Consider the following 14,938-nt stretch of genomic DNA (forward strand, 5'->3'; position numbering starts at 1 on the left):
GTTTCTTCGTGTTGGCTTTGGAGTCTGTTCTGAAACTAGCTCTGTAGATCAGGCTGGACTCGAACTCACAGAGATCTGTTTACTTCTGCCTCCTGAGTGCTGGGATTAAAGGCAAACGCTACCAAGGCCCGGCTTGGGGGGGGGTGGGGTGTTTTTTGTTTATGCTTTTCTATCTAATAGAAGGCTTTCTTGAGGGAGGATCCAGCGTCCAATGTCTAATCAGATAGCAATCGAGAATTCACTTGAGTCATTTGGTAATTGTTTAACATGTAATAATGATGAAATAGAAATTTAAAGACGATGACAATGCAGGTCTCCAAGAGGCGAGGATCTGTATAATTCATGATACACATAAGCACATAAACCTTCGAATCTAAGAGTGCTAACACATATTGGGTGACAAAAGAAAAAATAAAATTAACAGTTAACACACAACGCATCGGAAATAAACCAATGGTCTCCGAGGAAACAAGCTTGCGATTTACTCATTTCTGGAGAAAAACAATCTGTCACAAGACCGCTGAAGTCCTTTTGGTACGGCAAGCACCAGGGACCGTTCCAGAGAGGGCGGACTGCTCACAGTTGAATGTTAGGCCTTGCTTCTAACCAGGACCACCGGAGGGGCCTCTGGACTGCGCTTCATTTCCCTTCCGCAACCCACCTCAGCGACGACCCATCAATACTCAGCAGTGACCAGAGCGGGTGCCGAGGGGCCTGAAGGAGCAGGCTGCGGGGCCCTTCATCCCACTACATACCGGAGAAAGAAGCGGCTGCGATCCCCTTCCTTAACTGGAAAAGCTCGGAGAAGAGTCCAAAGCCTCTGTTACAGCTGCAGCAATAGTCCGGGGCACCAGCACTGACCACCAGCCTGGGACCCGCGCCTCCACAGAGCCTTTGTTTACGGAAGTGATGCAACAGGGCGGAGCCCTCTATGAGGCGGGAGCCACGCCTTTTCCGGGTCCCTTAGCGGGGCTCGCATCTCTTCCTTGGGCTCTGTGCTCCCATAGCCCTCTTCAGATATGGCTCCGGAGGCTCTGGGAAAGAAAAGAAGCTTCTGGCCACTCCAATTCTGCCTCTGCGATGGCCTCTTTGGAATTGGCAGTATAGTGTTCTCACCGGAAGTGGCTAGCCACCACGGTGAATGACCGCCCCTATACACTGCAATTCCCAGCATGCCGCTCGGGCACACCTGAAGGCGGAGCCTATTGTCACCCTACCAGCGCATCCTTGTCTCGGATTGGCTACATTGAATGTGGCTTGAAAAACTGTAGACAGTTAGCCACCCTGATGCTGAGCCTCCAAGTGGAGTTCTGTAAATAGCTAGAGCACAAGCATTGAGGTTCTTTGGGGGAGTTGGGTTTGTTTATGTCGTCTGTGTGTCTGTCTGTCTTAGTTTTCTCTCCTTTTTGGCAGGGTCTGTATGGCCGAGACTGCTCTAAAACTGGTTATGTTGCTGGATTGGCCTTGAACTCCTGATCCGCCTGCCAGCACTTCTTAAAAGTTGGGGTTAGAGGTATGTGCCATCCGACTGGGTTTACCTCACTACAATCCTTTGAGATAGGTGTCATAATCCTCGTTTTAGAAGTGAACCTGAGATTCAGAAAAGCTAATCAATCTTGTTGTCTGACTCCACTTCATCCCTGGGAGAAAGAATTGACGTTTGAGACAGAAGGCTCATGAAAGTGCTCTAGCCAGCCAGAGCATGGCAAAGATGACTCTTTCAGGCCTTGACCTTCTCACCCATTCTCTCTGCTTTGCTAAAAAAAAAAAAAAAAAAAAAAAAAAAAAAACAAAACAAAAAAAAAAAACCTATTAGGTTGCATTCCTAAAGCTAGCCACCGAGGATTTGGCAACTTCCTCCTTCTATGGCTGACTACCAAGGTCTATGTATCAAAGTTCAGCAATCAAAAGACCTCTTTTGGCTCACCTAATTAATATACCCAATCAAAATTAAATGCCTTATCATAACATGGGGTTTCCCTTTTAGGTTTATAAACTACCATTTGCTTAGGGGCCTCTCTATCCAGATCAGTCCTTTATCCCTCCCTAACAAATGTGCCTTCCTCCTCTCCCTTGTTCCTTTCCCTTTTTCCCTCATCCTCTGTCTCCCATCTTTGTCTCTTGTCCTTTTGTCCCTCTCAGGCAAATAAATCTTTGTGCTGAGAACTTGGTCTTTGGGTGTCTTGTGCTGAATACTAATCCCTTCAGCTCAGTCCTCAATTAGAGAAGAAAAGGGATCTTTCTTTGGTGTGGGTTGCCTTCTTGAAGTGGGATTTGGGGATGGAAATTTTAGATTCCTAGCCGCATAGATTGAAGCAGCTGTGCCCTAATTACCTAAGGAGGAACTTGTGTCTAGAGATAGTCAGTACTAGAGAGGCAAAACAAAAATGGAGTCACTCAGTCCCTAGACTCCTACTATGAGATATTCTTCCATTAGAAAGCAAACAAAACTGGAATTCTTTTTTTTTTTTAAACACAGCAAAACATTCATGATCCCACTTTCCACAGAGAACATGTGATATTTTTTATTTGGTATTTTAGGTTAAAGAATTAGCACATTCAGAAACAGTAGATTCCTCTTGTTCTCATCCCCCTTGGCTATCTCCCTTCCTGTAGACCACCAGGGTTACTAGGAAATGGATCTTGCTAACTGATGTTTCATGTGCTATTCTAACTTTTTTTTTTTTCAAAATATTTGCTAACAATTAGGGTCAAAAGAAGAAAGAAATAAGTCATTGACAGTCTGAATAAATGAGAAGATCAGCTCTTCACTGTTGCCTGGCAGTAGTGGTTCAAGATAATATAAAGAATATCTACTTTAGATCAGAAGTTAGAGCCAACCACTAGCAGTATTTAGTTTTTCTTTGCTTTTACTACTCACCTGAGGCCTGTGGCATTTGAGTTTTACAGCCTATGATAAAATTAGGGACACTGAAAGATGCCCTTCTGAATGTATGAAAACAAACAAACAAAAAAAACCACCATGAGGGCTCAGGCTTGTCATTCTACCACTAGGAAGGTAGAGGCAGGAGCCTGAGCTACATGAAACTTTCTCCACATAAGTAAATGCATGCCTTGCATTGGAAGTATTCATGTTTTGAATGTCTGTCCTGAGTCCCTCCAATGACTTAAAGGCTTTATCACAAGATCCCCAGTCTCGGATGTTCTATTATTTACCAATACATCCCCAAATGGGGGACCAAGTCTTTACAAAAGGATGGGGACATTAAAATTCCAACCTTACATTTTTTCCTTCTCCGCTATTTTATTAAAATATTCCACATATAACTTAATCCTGAGTGCAAACATATCCAACCAGAATTCATGTCATGACTTTCCTTCATTTTTATGTCCTTGCTTTTTGAGATGAGGCCTCACTATGTACACTTACCTGGGGACCTTGCTAGGTAGACCAGTCTGGTCCTTAACTTGTAGTAATCCTCCTGCCTCTGCCTCTCACAGTTCTGAGATTACAGGCATAGACAATCATGCCAGGCTTTTTTTTTTTTTAATCAAGGATTTGCTGTGTGTGAAATGTTGATGTGATAACTGCATCTGGAAGCCACTCTTATGTTCAGTGTTCTTCCACTTGGGAAGTTTATGCTCTAAGGCCACCAGTGTGGTGACCACTCTTCATTGTTACCTTGACTGTGTTTAGCATTAGAAAGGCCTCTGGGCTTGTCTGTGAGGGCATTTCCAGAGAAGTTTAGCTGAGGTAAGACTTACTCTGAAGACTTTCCATGGACTGAGTTAAAAAGGAGAAAACTGAGTGTGAGCTCCCCTCTTGATGGTAGATACAAGGTATCTAGCTGCCTCACACTCCTGCTGTAGTACTGTCTGCGGAAGGAGAGACTGTATCATCAAACCGCTATTGTTTCTGTCTGATATTTTATCACAGTAAAGAGGATGTAACCAATTCAAGTAGGTTCTTCAAGTCAGAGCACTTTGGTGCATGAAACTGTGGTCTTGCCCTTGTCCTTACACGAAAGAGGAGTTTTCATTTGGATTTTTACTTTCGTTTGTTTTTGTTTGTGAGCCTGTCCATCATTTGCTAAGCGTCCTTCCATCTTCTTTTCCTTCTCTACTAGAATACCTACAGTGAGAGAGGTCACTGCTCAATCCTTTTGCTTGCCTGACTAAGGAAATGGCTAGTTTTCTCTGTCTGCACCCTTCCCCAGCACTAAAGCAGAAGTGTGGTTAGCATGCCCAGAGAACTGAAGGCTGTGTAGGGGTGTGGGGTACAGGAGCAGGGAGAGGTAGAATGAGATGGAAGTCCCCAAAATTGGCAGGGGATCAGGTCATGGAGGGTTTATAAACCAAGGTAAGACATTTTCAAGAAAATCACTCAGGAGTTGTAAGGCATAACAGGGTCTGAGTTCTACTTCTGGAAGATGATTCCACGAAAGAGTGCAAAGAGAGAAAGCAGTTTGGGAACAGGCCGCAGTGTGGAGTTCTATGGACGTGCCTCAGAGCTGAGACCTTCCTGGGCAGTTATTCTGAAAGCCATGCTTTAGTTGGTCTACCTATGCAGATCTTGGTCAGACCTCTGCTTTGATGTGAGCTCTAGAACAGAGCTGAGAGATTGCAGAACTGTCCTGACTGAGGGCCTCCAGATGGTTCCTGAAGAGCCGAGAGCGTCTAGAGAGCTCCTGGGAACTGCAGGCACTAGGAGGAGCTGCTGGGTGGAGCAGCCAGGACTAACCACTTCTCAAGAATGTACTTATGGTGTTGTTGAATGAGCAGCAGAGCCTGGGGCAGGACTGAGTGGAAGAGTGATGGTCCGGCAAGCTCGAGGCTCTGGGTTTGAGTTTCGGCACCAAAAGAAGGAGGCTAAAAAAATGAATCAAGACAAACTACTTCATTTCTGCTCTGATGTGTAACAGGTTTTAGTGTGAGGCCAAAAATAAATACAAGAAACCCTTGGTATTTAAATATTATATTGTTTATTTTAAAGACTTATCTAATATTGTTATATATATGGTTTTTGATAAACATACTTAGAGCAAATATGTGTTGATTTTGTACCTTTAGCACATGGCAGAGAATGACATAAAATGGGTGCTCAGTAAATGTAATGAATTAATGAAGTTCTCTAATTTATTTCCAAAAATAAAGTGATTAAAGCTGTATCTGTCTCCTCTCCCCCCAATATTTGTGGTTGTCTTATATAGTCTTAGCATAGGGAGCTCACTCTAACCAAGTCTGGCTTTAAACTCACTGCAGTCCTTCTGCCTCAGCTTTCTGAATGCTAGAATTACAAGTATGGAACCTGTTGTGGAATATTAGTTTAACTATGTAAAGGTGTGTTAGATTTGGTCACCTTGCCTGTCTAAGGCATCTGGTTTGTCAAATAAAAAGCTTAACAGTCAATAGTTATGTAGGAGGTATAGGCATGACTTCTAGGCAGAGACATTAAGTAGGAAGGGGAATCTAGTCTTGAGAGAGACAGAGAAAGAAAGAAGTACAAAAAAGAGATGCCAAGGAGATGACAGGGTCCAGCCAGCCAAACAAACATGGAGGACGTAATGAAAGAAAGGCAAAGCAAAATGCCCCCATTCAAAACATAGATGAATAGAAACAGGTTAAATTTAGTTATGACAGCTAGTGGGACAAGTACAGGCCAAAGGCCAAGCTGTCATAAGACTCTGTGTCTTTATTTGGGAACTGGTTTGCGGCCCAAAGAAAATACCAAATGCAGAACCATGCTTAGCTCTTTTTGGCAGGATATGCTATAGACCAGAGCTGTTTTTCATTAAATTCAGTAGCTACCCCTTAAGCAACTTCTGTCCTAATTGGCAATTGCTGCAGAGGGAGGCCAGGTGGGAATTCTATTCCCTCTGGCACTGGCTCTACCACTAAAGGGAACTTTATCTAATCTCTATCCCTCTAAAGAACTCAGCATTCAAAGGTTGAGGTGAAACCACACACTCAGAGGGGCTGGGTAGCAAGTAGCTAACCTTCTGTCCCCAAAGCAGCAGGTTGTTCTGCATCCTTTTAAGAACCCTAGCTATATATAGTTCCTCCCTACAACTTCCTGTCATCTAGTTGCTGACTCAGGCTCCTGATATCAGGTTAATTTTATTTAATCAAACAAATGTAACACATCTTAAATCAATATTCTACAACAGACCAAGATGACTTCAAATGTGCAGTCCTCCTGCCTCAGTCTTCCCAAATGCTAAATGGCAGTTGTACAACATCACAGCTGACTAAGCTCCCCTTTGAAACTGCAGCATTTGAAGGAGTTGGCCTAGGAACAGCACTGACCAGATGGCATCACCAGTGTCCAGGCAAGTGTACTTTCCTCAGCCAAACATCTGGGCTTTGCTATATCTGCCTTCCTCTATGAAGTCTGATGAAGTACCCGAGTATCCAACCTTTGACATTCTGATGTGTTCTTGTTAAAAATAATAAAACTTACTTGGGATTGGGGGTTATAGTTCTCCATTGTTAATGTTTTAACTGAGTTTTTGCATTTCAAGCCTACACTTCTCTTTTCAAGCTAAAGTAGTTAACTAGATTAGGAGATAGGTGTCAGAAAGATCTGAGGATGTTTTGATCCTCAAGAATCTTCTCCAAGCTGCTGTAATCATAACAGCTTTAAAAGATGGCTGAACCAGAAAACAAAGCATACTGCCACGGGGTCAGAAGTTAGCTACATTACAACCTTCGGTTTTCTCTCCTTAGCTGGCTTTTCGAGTTTAACATGTAGTGCTACAGGGTGCTAAAAACACTTGAAGGAATGTCTTACCAAGTAGTAAAAAGTAAAAAGAAAAATGCTATAGAAAATTACTTTAAGGTGTGTGACTTTTGTTTATGCGCATTTGTTTAACTCTGTGAAGCTGTGGTTCTTTGCCTATCTAAAACACCTGATGATCCTAATAAAGAGCTGACCGGCCAATAGGAGGACTCTTGGGGCTGGCCACCCAGCCACCCACTAAGCAAGAGTGAAAGCAAGATATGCAGAAGTAAGAAAAGGAAAAAACCCAGAGGCAGAAGATTGATGGGTAATTTAAGATAAGAAAAGCTGGCTAAAAACAAGCCCAGATAAGGCCAGGATGTGATTTATTTGGGAGCTGGGTGATGGGCCCCCCCAAAAAGAGCAAAGAGTGAAAAGAGTAAAAAACAAACAACATTTTGGTGTTGCAACGAGGGAAAAGAGTAAAAAAAAAAAAAAACCCAACAACAGAAGAATGTAGCTGTGAAGAGATACCATGACCAGAGCCTATATGCCACACACACACACACAAATGGTATGATGAAGGGGGTGTGTATGTGTGTGTTCTGTCCATCAGTTGTTCCTTTAGAGAATGCTGGCTAGCATGAAGGGTGATGGGGGACAGGACAGGAAAGGAAGAAGGCAAGTAAAAGGGCCCTGTTTATATCCTTTAGGTAGCAAGAAGTTTTAAAATCCAAACTGCTGCTATGCTCCAACTTTGAGTTGCTTAATTTGTGTCATCAAGTGTCTGGTTACTATTTATTTGTCAACCATCAGGACCATCAGGAAGGTGAACCTCAGTGGAGAAAATGCCTCCATCACATTGGCCTGTAGGCAAGGCTGTGTTTGAGGCTATTAACAAGTGAGGTGGGAGGGTCCAGCAAGCCCACTGTGGGTGGTACCATCCCTAGGCAGGTGGTCCTGGGTTGTTTGAAAAAGCAGGGTGAGATAGAGGGCAAGTTAATAGGCATCATTTTTCTATGGCAGTGGTTCTCAACCTTCCTCATGCCAAGACCCTTTAATATATTCCCTCATGTTGTGACCCCACTAACAAAAACAAAATCATTTTCATTGCTATTTCATAACTAACTTTGCTACTGTTATGAATTGTAATGTAAATGTCTTTGTTATCCATGGTCTTGGGCAACCCCTGTGGAAGGTGGTTCGATCCCCAAAGGGGTCACCACCCACAGGTTAAGGACCTTAAGGACCGCAATTCTCTGGCCTCTGCTTCAGTTCCTGTCAGCAGGTTCTTTCCTTGAGTTCCTGCCTTGGCTTCTGTCTGTGATGGACTGGGGCTAGGATGTGTAAGCTAAATAAACCCATTTCTCTCTAAGGCACTTTTGGCCAGTGTTTTATTACAGCAAGCTAACACAGTAGGGGAAATAAAGGCAAGTGGAAATAGATGACCTGCTGTGTGCTTGTTCTTTTGCTGAAGCTAATGCCTAAGAAACACAAACACGAGACTCAGCGCCCAGGTGGAGTTTATTGAGAGAAGGGAGAGAAAGAGGGGGTAGCTGGTGGCCAACCAAAAGCAGAGGTGGGGGAGCAAGAGAGAAACCAGAGAGAGACCAGAGAGAGCGAAGCACTTGGCGTGCTTGCTTTAAAAGGGGGCTTGAGCATGCTTAACTAAGTCCTCTGGCCGCCAGGTAAGGCTGAAGTAGCCATGACGCGGCCATGAGCGTCCCGCAGGGGGCAGCTGGTTGCTAGTTCCTAACATTCCCACCTCTTATTGTTATTAAAAAGGTGGGGATTGGGTGTGGCAGGTTAGGGAATAAGGACGTTGAGTTCTAGAGACTGCTTCCTGCTGAATTGGGGCGTAGATAGTCTTTGGGGGATCCGCGAAGACTGGGGTGCTGCCACGTCCTGGTAGCTGGTTGTTTCATCACAGTTCTGACAGTATGGGGCTCTGGCGTCTCTTTGAGACCTGGCAAGATGTTAGCAGAACGGAGGACAAGGTTAGGTTTTTTTTCTTAGCTCTTAGTAGTTAATGGGAGAAGTTTGAGGTGGGGGAGGGGCTCCCAAGGGGGTCCTGGGACTAGGGAAGGAAGTCCCAAGGCCAGGAAAAAGTTGAGTAATTTTTATTTGGAGTGAATCTGACCTGTAACTGGATCCAATTCAGCTCCCTGGAACTTAAAAGAATCCTTTGAGTTTGTGAAAACATAAATATTGAGACACATTAGCAGCATACTCATGTTAGAAATGATTTGGCTGAAAGAATTAACACATACAACTGGCAGATTTTTAGCCCAATAAAAGCACCTTAATTGTAAGGTCATAGTTACAGTTATGATCATATAGTGGCATAGTATGGTGTTTAATACTGTTAAAACTTTATTGATTAATGTTAAGACTATAAACAGTAGCAACCTTAAAATACCCATTTTTGAAATCTGTTTTGAAACAATTGGAGCCTTGGCTGCTGCTTTAAGCTGACAAAGCTACCAGTCGTCAAAAGCATCAGAGTTCTTGAGAAGGATAAAATTTTACCTGAATGATTAGAGAGTAACAGAGACTTACTAGCTGGCAGCATGGACAGCCATCCCAGGTCCTCCACAGTTGTTGAAGTCAGAGGCTTTAAGGACATCTGCCTTCTGCTGATGGCACGAGACCTGTGGATTAGGAGCTTTTGGAAGACTTACCTACCGTTTGCCCAAGCAACATGGAGAAAGTCTATTCCACTGCCCTCTTGTCCACGGTCCTTAGAGCCCTTTTGCAACAGTTGAGATGAAAGGCAGGATTTCTCAGTGGCTAGCATTGCCACTTTTGTGGGTGGAGTTTCTTTCAGTGTCCATCAGTCTTCTTGGAGGAAATGGGTGGTACCAGCAGCTGGCCTGTCTCTCTGTTATAAAAACTTTTTAATGAAACATTTTAAATGCCATAGTCTCTAAATCTCTGAGCATTTGAGGGCTGTCTGACTGTTTAGCATACCTTAGTATACAAAATATCCCTGTAATTAATCTGTTTGGAAAACTGATCCAAGCTGAGAGGCTGTGGAGGGATGTTTTTCTCAGGGCCCTGCAGCCTGACTGTAACTGGTTTTAACTTAGTAGGTTAGACTTATACCCGTAGAGGACAAAGAGGTAGAGAAAAACTCCCTTTGATAATAGAGGCTAGTTCTTAACAGTGCTCACATTGAATGGTGACAACTAGATAAGCATAGTTGTAAAGGAGGCTGGATTGGAAGATACAAACTTGAGAAAGTTGCTCTGTGTTATAAAGAGGAAAGAATCACTGGGGTAGAGCTAGGGGCATTTCAGTGTTGGTGCTAGAGGCAGGGCAAAGGGCAGTCAAAATGGTAGGAAGAACTGTACAGTGGTTAGCCAGTTTCAGAGATGCACACCTTCAATCCAAGGAGGCAGGGTAGGCAAGTTTCTGTGTGGCTGAGTCCAGGACAGGCAAGGCTACATAAAAAGACCTTGTCTCAAAAAACAAAAAATGGTGGTGGTTAACACATGGGACCTCAGAACTGTAGTCCTGTCTGTGCTGGTTAGTTAGCCTATGCTGTAGAACGAAATGCTGTCTCTAAAGCAAACCAACCTAAAAATAAGAATGATGAAATCTGTTATTTAACCTGTCATTGTTACTATTGTTGCACTTTCACACAGAGTAATCCCTTAAAGACTCAAAGCTCCCTGGAAGAATTACTATAGGAGTCCAGGGAAGAAAGCTGGGTTCAACACCCTTGGGGAGGTCTGGAGGGAAAGGGCAGAATGTGTGTCAACAGAATAGTATCACTGGAAACAGGTTCTCTACAGTAGATGGGAAAATATAAACCACCATGTACTGCCAGCCTAGAAATAATCACACTTTCTACCATATAAAGATAGGTTTCTTTTCCAGGCAGTCTTGCTATGTAACCTTGGCTTTTCATTATATAGAACAGGGTGGCCTTCAATTTGAGGTTGTCCTCCTGCCTCTGCTTCTTGAGTTCTGGGATTACAGGTGTGCCAGCATGTCCATCCTGTGAGATTCAACTGTGCATTTGCATCCTTGGTTTCTGGGGTCACTTGTCCCTGTCCTTTTCACTAGCCTATTAGTTCCTTGAGGCAGGATCTGAGCCTTACTGTCTTTATATTCACCAAGGCCACCATAGGTCTGCAGTTAGGGGAAATTAACCAGTTAGGGGAAATTAAACCCCATGGCAGCAAGGAGGAAGGCATGGTCAAAACAGGCATTCCTGTTAACTTGTTTCTTTGCAGTTAGAAAGCTTGTTGCTCTACTGATCTCCAGGTGGCAGTATTTTCCCATATTTGTTTTTCACAAACTGGATTTCACTCACTTTTGGGGGAAAAATAAGCATGTTTAAATACAAATTAAGTTATCTAATTCTATAATTGTACAGAGGCAACAAAGCAATAAAATATATAATTACATGAGATCATATCTTCCCCAGTTTCGATGCAAATGAGAATTCTTGAAGCAGCTTCTAGAATCTTGGATAGTATGTGACAATTTGGCATACCTTTGTTCCTTCAACACACACAATCTTCAAAGCATAGAAATGTCTAGTGTTTGGATGATGGTAAGAGTCAGGAAGAGGAGGCAGTAATACATTCAGAGATAATTGGTCTGATAGGTAGGGTAGCCAGATTAAATACAGTGGCTGGTAAAATTTGAATCTTGGATGAGCAGGAGTATTGTTCTGTCTTCCCAAATATTGCATCCAGACACAGGGGAAAAAAAAAAACGCTCCAGTTGACCTGAAATTTACTGGAAAGCTTGGATTTTTTGTTTTTAACAAAATCGGGAAATTTTTACCAACAGTTTGTAATTGTTATTTCAAAATAAACAAAACCTCCAGACAAACATGACACATACTCATTTGGGGAGATAATGAAAAAAAAAAGTGGCTGGTAGGCTCAGCTTCCTTGCTGTAAATCTGACTTTGGATCTTTGTGCCCTCTACATGGTGCTAACATCTCTCCGAGGGATGGAGTTTCTCTCTGGGAAACTGAGTCCTCTGGTAAGTGAACATGGGAAAGCCCAAAGCACTTACTTTATATGGCTAGTGTTTTATGACTTGTGAGTCTGGTTGAAAATGCCAAATCCTGGGGCTAATGGAATTATGCATGTTTGGAGCCCTGCTCTGTTCTAATCACCACACATGAGCACATGCACACACACGAGCACATGCATACACACACACATGCATGCACCCCAAACCTGTTAAGAAATTGATCCCAGGCCCTTTGCAGAAGAACTAGATATACAGCGTTGACAATAAATAGATGTTAGTTGTCTAGCAAGCTAAATAAGATTGTTTTGTATTTATTTGTATGAGTAATCAGCATCCCCTATTTTCCATGTAAATTGTGCTTTAGAATTATCTTTGTAGGGCCAGAGATGGAGCTTAACAGTGGAGTGTCAGGCACAAATTGAGGCTCTGGGCCCAATCCCCAAACGGCGCCTTGAAAAAGGAAAACAGCGGTCGGTGGTGCTGGGCTAGAGCAGAGGTAGGTAGCCAAGGGGCTAGTTTCTCTTTCTCTCTTACCTTTCTGTGCTAGAAGGTGACGGTTCCGAGTTTTCCAGATTTGAGAGACTTCCAAAGGTGGGGACATCTAAAATGGAGATGTCAGAGACCTCTTTGGGACTAGAAGGGCCTGACAAAATAATGGAATAATTCTAATTTTAGAGAAACTTTAGTCCTCATGCTGGGATGGCAGAAGATAAACCTGATGCTAAGAGCCCCAAGACTGCGGCAAGGCCCTAAGGTGGTGCTGAAGCTGGGGAATCCACCACCCTCCTTCAAAGGCTCCAAAGTACCATTTCGAATCAGACAAAGGGATGGGGAAACCTTGTGACCTCAGCTTTTCTTCTTCCCCACAGCAAGGCCGTGCAGAACAAAGTAGAGGGAATTCTGCAAGAAATACACAAGTTCTCCGACAATAACAAGCTGTATTTCTACCTTCAGCTCCCTTCAGGGCCCAGCATTGGAGAGAAAAGCTCAGAGCCAAGTATACTCAGTAATGAGGAGTATATGTATGCCTATAGGTGGATCCGCAACCACCTGGAAGAGCACATGGACACCTGTCTGCCAAAGCAGAGCGTCTATGATGCCTATCGAAAATACTGTGAGAGTCTTGCCTGTTGCCGCCCATTCAGCACAGCCAACTTTGGTGAAATCATCAGAGAGATCTTCCCTGACATCAAGGCCTGAAGATTCGGTGGTTGGGGCCAATCCAAATACTGCTACAGTGGCAAACGAAGGAAGATCTTGGTATCTATGCCACCACTGCCTGGATTTGACCTAAAGGGTTCTGAGAGACCAGAAATGGACCCATCCCAGCACCTCGGGATGAACTGGTAGAGGCAGCCTGTGCCCTGACTTGTGACTGGGCAGAATGGATTCTGAAATGGTCCTTCAGTTCCATTGTCCAGGTGGCCCGCTACCTACTGCTCTCATCTCTGCCCGATCCGCACATGCTCATGTGCTTAAGGCTGGGGGCCTTGCTGAAGAAGATGAAAGAGTCCCTCGAGAATGGTCATCATGTAAATCCAAGAATGCTGTCGAGAACCCGGAAGGTGGCGGCCCTAAGAAGCCTGAAAGACCTGCCCAGCCTCCTAGGGAGCTAAAAGCCGGAGCTGGAACTGACCCTGCAGGACATGGAGAACAGAAGAAGAGTGTAATTGACAGCTCAGCTCCAGCAGCCAGTAAGCCACAAGTTAATGCCTTTGTGGCCCCACTGCCCTGTGCTCCTTCCCAGAGCCACACCATGACTCATTCCACCTATTCTGGCCCCTAAGCTTTCTTCAGGCACTCTGAAAGTAGCTACATTGCCTCTGCCCTCTAGGGTTGGGGGTCCCCAGACAGCTGTGCCCATCATTAATATGATCTTACCACCTGTTCCTACTTTACCAGGGGCTGGGGCTGGACTTGGCCTGGGCCGGTGCACCTGCCCGTGCCTGTGCCTGTGCGAGTTCCACCTGGGCACTCATTCTGCCTAGAGGCACAGACAGCAGGGAAATGGGTAAGTGGTGACCCACGACCCCATGACAAGGGGGACAGCTGAAGTGAGTGAGGCCAGTGGGCAGGACCCACCGGCTAAAGAAGTGAAGCACGATACAGAGGATACTGTAAGTGAAGCCAAAAGGAAGCTAGGCCGTCCTGCGTCCCGGTCCTCGAGAAAAGCCAGGTGGGAGCGGGACACCCTACTCCGGAGAAGTCTGGAGCTGCAGCTGCTGTGAATTCTCCCCAGTCTCCAAGGTTACTCTGGGAGACGTGTGGCTCAAAAGGGGAAGACAACTCAGGAGACCAGAAAGACTAGGGCCAAAGGATGAAGCTGAGCAGGAAACAGTGCCTACTCAAGGTCAGAAAGATTGTGCTGTTTCCAAAGAAGAAAGGAGCCTGAGTTCCCAGCAAGCCAAAAGTGTTATCAAGGGCAGAATTCAAAGGGAGGCTCTTCCATTGGTAAAGGGAGAGGCTGACACTGCAACACAGGGTAACAAAGGGTTAAAGGGGCGTGTACTTCAAAGTTCCCTAACCTATGAGCATAAAGATCCCAAAACAACACCCCCATGATGGCCAGGCCTGTGGGAAGAATGGCTAGGTTCACAAGGGCTCAACCTGCCTGCCTGGTAGAGGCCCTTCACTGTACCTGCTTCTTATTCAGCTAGCCTTTCCCTAAAGGGACCCATTGGCCTGGCTTACATAGTGCCTGGTGGCTGCTTCAGATATTTCCAGCTAAATACCTTGGCTTTAATACAACCAGTAAATCTGTAATGACCTCTCCTGGGAGAACAGAGGTAGGGTAAATGTGAATACAGGTTAGGGATATTCTGGCTTCTAATACATTTAGAACTCACACTTAAGATAAAAGCTATTTATTGGCTTCTGAAATTGGGGAACAAGAGGTTGATCTGATTGCTCAGTATGCTTCTCACAGCTGCACCTAATGTAAAATCATCCTTAGTTTGGACCACTTCACAGCTGCTGACACTCCCAGGATTGTGTTTGACCCTTACATCTAAGCAGAAAAAAGAGTAACATTGTGCCAGGAATCCTATCGAAAGCCCAAAGATTTACTATGCTTAAACCAGCCTGGGTCAGGTCTATTCTTGACCAACTAGTGTGGCCAGGAAGATGTTTATGCTAATGTGTTTATTATACATCATGGACCAACTTTGGAAAAAAGGACGGAATCAGCCTTCTCACACCACAGACTTCCCCAGATGGAGACTTGGGGTGGAGGTGGAGAGTTTCGGAAAGTATGTTTTAGC

At 44.4% G+C, this 14,938-nt stretch overlaps 1 pseudogene; it reads left to right on the forward strand.

The window, feature by feature from the left end:
• Nucleotides 1-12,278: 12,278 nt before the first annotated feature.
• LOC127215040 (DNA-binding protein Rfx5-like) lies at nucleotides 12,279-14,271 on the forward strand (annotated as a pseudogene).
• The last annotated feature ends 667 nt before the right edge of the window (nucleotides 14,272-14,938 follow it).

Source organism: Phodopus roborovskii, unplaced genomic scaffold (assembly GCF_943737965.1).
Source record: "Phodopus roborovskii unplaced genomic scaffold, PHOROB, whole genome shotgun sequence".
In the NCBI taxonomy this organism is placed as follows: Eukaryota; Metazoa; Chordata; class Mammalia; order Rodentia; family Cricetidae; genus Phodopus; species Phodopus roborovskii.